Raw genomic sequence first — 6000 nt, forward strand, 5'->3', positions numbered from 1 at the left:
AGGGCGGGACTCCTGTAAGTGCAACAACGAAGGGCAGAGCCTCCGGGGGGAGGTTGATGGTCGGCCATCGTGCTGGACCAGTTTTAACTGGTACATTTCTTGTTTTGGGCAAATTGTTTTTGATGTAATTTCTGCCCTCCTTGGGGTTGGGACCAAATTTGTCAGTGTTGGGGTTAGGGTTTCCTGCTACCTGAAGGATCTGGCCCTGAGGGGAGGTTGTGGGACGCGGGGTGGTGGAGCTCTAGTGGGCTTAGTGGTGATTGAGGATGTTCTTATATTTGTGTTTGGTGTAGGAGAATTTACTGGTAGAGCTACCTTATCCCTATGTGTAGTCCTTGCTGTGCCATTCTGCTCTGATGGAGCTAGATTGCTTGGGGGATTCGTGGGCTTTGTACTTCCTACCCCCCTATTATTTAGAATGGAAGCTTATCTGTCAATCTTAGACACCAAAGGTTTGATGTGGGTGACAATAGTCTGTTCCAGGCATGCCTGTAGGTCAGCCACCATATTAGTGACCCAACAAGGTATGCCTGGTGTCAATTGGTGCGTGTTGGTTGTTGGCGTCACCAAGTTATGATTTGTTATATTTTTTTTCCCCATTTTCTTTTTTGGAAAGCTGTCTTTTCTCCTTCTGGGACATGATTTGCTTATTTGGGGGATTTCCGGACTGGGGGATGGGTTCAGATCTATAGGGGTGTCCTCCACCACTATGGGGAGCTCTGTGGGTGCCTGTGCGCAAGGGAGCTCATCATCGGATGATGTTAAATATGAGCTTAAATCAGGGCCGTCTGTTACAATAGCTGAGCAGTCCCCTCCTAGGTCTTGAATGCCAACAGTAGGTGTGAGTGAGAACCTTCTCCCGGTGTTTTCAATTGCCGTTGCAACCACCCCTATGGTTTGTTGTAGCATCCTGTCTATTGCAGTTAAACTAGGCAAGGGCTGCGGCATGGCCGCTTGCAACCTAGTGTTTGGACGCTTTATAGCACTTTTCTCTCTTTTACCCGTGTTACTCATTTTTTACAGGTGATTGCTGTTTCAGTGGTGGGAATAGCAGACGTCCCCCGCCGATTCAGTATTTATTTCTGCTAGGTTAGGACCTGGGCCGGCTTTGCAGGCGTGAGGAGCCAAGGGGTTGTATAAGTTAGTTGACAATACCTTTAGTTGGAAATGTAGGTGTCATCGGTATCCACTGCAGATGAAAGGGGGAATGCCCGGCCTCATCCAGCCTCCGAGGGCCACAGAGGACCCGTCCTTTGCCCGGGCTTAGCCCAGCGCTGCCCGCGCACGTCCCGCGAGACTCTCCGTGGTCTTATGGAGACAGCAGGCGTAGCGGGAGCGTCACAGGAGTGGCGGGCTGCTGGGGGATGTAGTCCCCGGTGTTCGCGGTGGCCGTTTCCCTCATGGCAGGGCCTTAAAGCTGGCCATTTCCCTCACGGCTCGTCGGCGCCCTCGATGTTTCAAAACCGCTCCCCACTGGCCGCTCGACCCTCTGTGGTCTTATGGAGGCAGCAGGCGCAGCAGGAGCGTCACAGGAGTGGCGGGGCTGCTGGGGGATATAGTCCCCAGTGTTCGCGGTGGCCGTTTCCCTCACGGCAGGGCTTTAAAGCTGGCTGTTTCCCTCAAGGCTCGTCGGCGCCCTCAATGTTTTAAAACCGCTCCCCACTGGCAGCTCGACCCTCCGTGGTCTTATGGAGGCAGCAGGCGCAGCGGGAGCGTCACAGGAGTGGCGGGGCTGCTGGGCGATTTAGTCCCCGGTGTTCGCGGTGGACGTTTCCCTCACGGCAGGGCTTTAAAGTTGGCTGTTTTCCTCACGGCTCGTTGGCGCCCTCGATGTTTCAAAACCGCTCCTTCATTTAAAATCTTACTCAACACTTTTGCATCATACCTATTTACCTATGTACAGTTTCTGACCCTACAACATCTCTGGCAGACATGCTGGACTGACTGTTGCTACATAAATAGGAAGTAGATTGCTACTGCAGGGAGAGAGCAGTGTCATTGCAGTCAGATGCACTTGATTGGGATAAAAGGTACCATGTTTGTTAGAAAAGCTGCAACTATTAGAATAATAACATACCAAAAGCAGCGCACATAATGCAATAACAGACCAGGTACTAGAAAAACGTGACGCAAACAATGAAATAACACAGGCCAGGAACAAGGAAAATCTGATGTAAACAATGCAATCACACAGGACAAGCGTTGGGAGAATCTGACGCAAACAATGCAATAACACGGGCCAGACACTAGGAGAATCTGATGTAAACAAAGCAATAACACAGGCCAGGCACGAGGAGAATCTGATGCAAACAATTCAATGACACAGCAGACACTAGGAGAATCTGATGTAAACAATGCAATAACACAGGCCAGGCACTAGGTGAATCGGAAGGAAACAATGCAATAACACTGGCCAGGCACTAGGTGAATCTGAGGCAAACAATGCAATAACACAGTCCAGGTGGAGACCTGGGCCTTATGGGTCGGGCGGCGCAGGGCACGCCTAAAATCTCCGGGTTCACCTGCCTTGTCAAACAGAGACACAAGACACTCTGTTGGGTGTAGAAAATCAGGTTTATTAGCTGCAGCTAAGCACAGTTATCCAAGAAGTACACCAGTGGTAGGTTCTCAGGAGACTGCCACTTAACTCGGTGGCGTACATTCTTATATAGTACACATATTTACAATGCCTACTCCCAAAACATACAAAACTGACAAATAGGAAAAGTTTGAAAACAAGCTATCGAGTATCTCAAAAACGCCATTCTTTCAGACCCCGTGTTCTCTCCTCCCCTCAAGTTAATTAATGCTAGTACATGTAATCCAATTTGCAGGTGGCAGGACGTATTTGCATGCCTCAAAGGATAGTTTGTGTAATAGGAGAATACAAGGAGAGAATAGCGAAGGCCAGTCAAATAAGATAAAGTAAGGGAAGAATGGTGGGACCCAAACAGTCAACTACGACAAGGATCAATCAGTCTAGACATGGATTAGCAAACTCGGCCAGACCCTGACATCGGTTTCGTAAGCAAGGACAAAGGGTTACTTTTTAACAGAAGAGACACATAGCAGCTGGAAAGGCAAAATCACTCCGTTCGCCGTGCAGCCTGAGTAAAAGGCAACACAAAATGGCACCAGACACAAAATGGCGGCTGGATACGAAGCGAAGTCGAAAACCACAGAACCTCAGACCCTCCTTTTGCCATTACTCAGGCAAAAGTGGTACAAAAGGGGGTGGTGGTGATGGACGGATCATCTGAATTAATCAAACACTCACACCCAGTCAAAAGATCTGGGTTTAATCCATCACCGTTCTTTAGCCCACTCTGCCACCCCAGTTCAGACATGACTATATGCAAATCAGTCTGACCCTGTGCCTCATGGGAACAGTCCAGCCCGAACTGCCAAGCCATGTCTTCCCTGGACTGGAAACAAGCATCCTGGGACCAGTTTCTAGCTAATCAGCCGTCATCAGCCAGGCTAGCTTGAATTCAGTGGCAAAGTGAGCACGGGAGCCACGTCTGGGCATACCCTGCGAACATACGGCCACCAAAGCGATACCAAAGGGGATGATGGACGGAGTGATGATGAACATTGCAAGCACTCACCCCCAGTCAACTGATCTGGGTTTAATCCATCATCATTCTTTAGCTCAGTCCGCCACCCGAGTTCAGACATGGCCATAGGCCCTGAAGGCATGCCAAAGGCAAGCCAGTCTGCGCCCATCCATGCATGGACGATGCCCAGTGTCAGTAACCCTGGTCCCTCCACTCCCACTACTACCTACTGCGACCCTCCGCGCCATCAATCCCAGCCACCCTTCCACATGCTGGCGCCTCACTGCCCCACACAACATCGAGGGAGAGTTCTCTTGCGCTTCCTGCAAATTTTCATGGACTTACCCATACCCAATCCTCACCGCATCCGCACCAGCAGCACCCAAAACCCCACTCTTTCGCACACACAGTCTCGCAACTACTCACACAACACTCCGCACTCCAATGCAAGTTCATCAACATCCAGCTCACTCACCAACCAAGCCACAGAGATCTGGAACCCACTGCACAACGACACCCTGACCTACTTTTGCTCACGGAAACCTGACTGAACCCTGCATCAGCACCTGACATCACCACAGCCACCTCCCCCCCCCAGGTGTCAGATCACCAGGCAAGACAGACTTCACAAGCTCAGAGGCGGAATCACCATCATCCACAAGAACCCCATTAGCGGCACCACCTCCAAAGACACAACATCACAGCCAACTTCAACCTAAGCGGCATTTTCATCTGCAGATCACCAGGACAGCACACAAACTTCACTGGCTCCATAACGGACATCATCACACCACTAACCCTGGGCACTAGCAATTACATCCAACTCGGAGACGAGAAGTTCTATCTGGAAGGCCACGCCAACTCCAACTAAAATTAAGACTTTGCAAAAGTGAAGGGACCAAACTAAGTCGCTGGACACCTCTTGAATCCTATTTTCAGCACCTTTGACAACATCAGATTCAAGGAGCCCTCACCAGTCTCCTGGACAGACCAAACCCTCATCAAGTTCAGCATACTGGTCTAACACCCCCACCCCCACCAGGTCAGCTCGCAAAAACAAGAACAGCCTCACTGACAAGGACTGGAACACTGCTCTCAACACCCTCTGGCCTGAACACAGCAACCAGCCTCCCCAAAGCCATGAAGAATTTCAACCATTCGATCACGTCCTGTGCCGGCTCCCTTGCTCCCTCTAAAACTGCAATATAACAAGATCTAGATGCAAGCTAGTTGGTACACAGGGGAACCAGAATGATGAAACGTCACTGCAAACAACTAGAGCACAAATGAAGAATTAGCCAGGAAAATAAAGAGAGGAGCATGGTCAAATTCGCCCTGAGACCCTCCCACCAAATGATCCAGACCACAAAACGGGCCACCCTGACAAACTATATTGAAGGCAGCACCAACAGACGTAAACAAATCTTCACAATTGTGAAGGATTTCACCTCACCATCAGCCGCCTCGAACTCGATCACCCCCTCGCAGGACCGCTCTCAATTCTTCAGCCACAAAATCACCGCCATTTACAGCAGCTTTAACCTGCTACCGGACCGGACAGGCCCAGTCCAACACTTCCCGATCTCATCCAAAGAACCAAAGCCAATCCAATGGTCTGCCACCACCATGAAGTTCATCCTCTCAGGGGGCCCATCGGACCCCTGCCCCAGCAAGCATACTCCAGAGCACTGCAACACATCAGCGCTATGCTCACAATCATTCCACCTTTTCCGCAACCTTTAGAATCCCGGTTGTCAGCACTCTAGGACCCGTACTCAGGCGAAGGACAACTATCTTGTGGAAAAGCCCAATTAGCTTGCAAAGACCGCCGAATGCGGTCCTGTTGCAAACTCCGCTGTGTTAGGTAATCGCTGCCTGTAATGACCTCTGCATGAATGCAATCAGTATTGCCCGTGATGATTCTGTGGTTTAATATGGGACAAATATTGCCAATTATTACGTCCCAGAGAACGACCACGCATCTGCGCTGCGATTCCCAAAAGCAGCGATTGTTGACCATGCTGGGTATGGTTAGTGTATAAAAGGGTGCCGGTTCAGAACCGCGTGATTACTATTGCAGGAAATGATTGAAGTAACCCCTTCCTTCCTGAGCTTCCACGATAAACTGGATCACTCAGTTTTGTTGACGGAGTTTGTTGTCCAACGTTTCTTCAGCTGAGCGCATTGGTGGTGAATACGCTCGCCCTGCCACACTTCCGGCCTCCACTCAGGAGAGTGTGAAACCCCTGGTAAGGGCTGAGTACGGCCTCCACTCGGGAGAGAGTGAAACCCCTGGTAAGGGCTGAGTCCGGTCTCTACTCGGGAGAGAATGAAACCCCTGGTAAGGGCTGAGTCCGGCCTCTACTCAGGAGAGAGTGAAGCCTCTGGTAAGGGCTGAGTCAGGCCTCAACTTGGGAGAGAGTAAACCCCAGGTAAGGGCTGA

Source organism: Lissotriton vulgaris, chromosome 1_1, assembly GCF_964263255.1.
Source record: "Lissotriton vulgaris chromosome 1_1, aLisVul1.2, whole genome shotgun sequence".
Lineage (NCBI taxonomy): Eukaryota > Metazoa > Chordata > Amphibia > Caudata > Salamandridae > Lissotriton > Lissotriton vulgaris.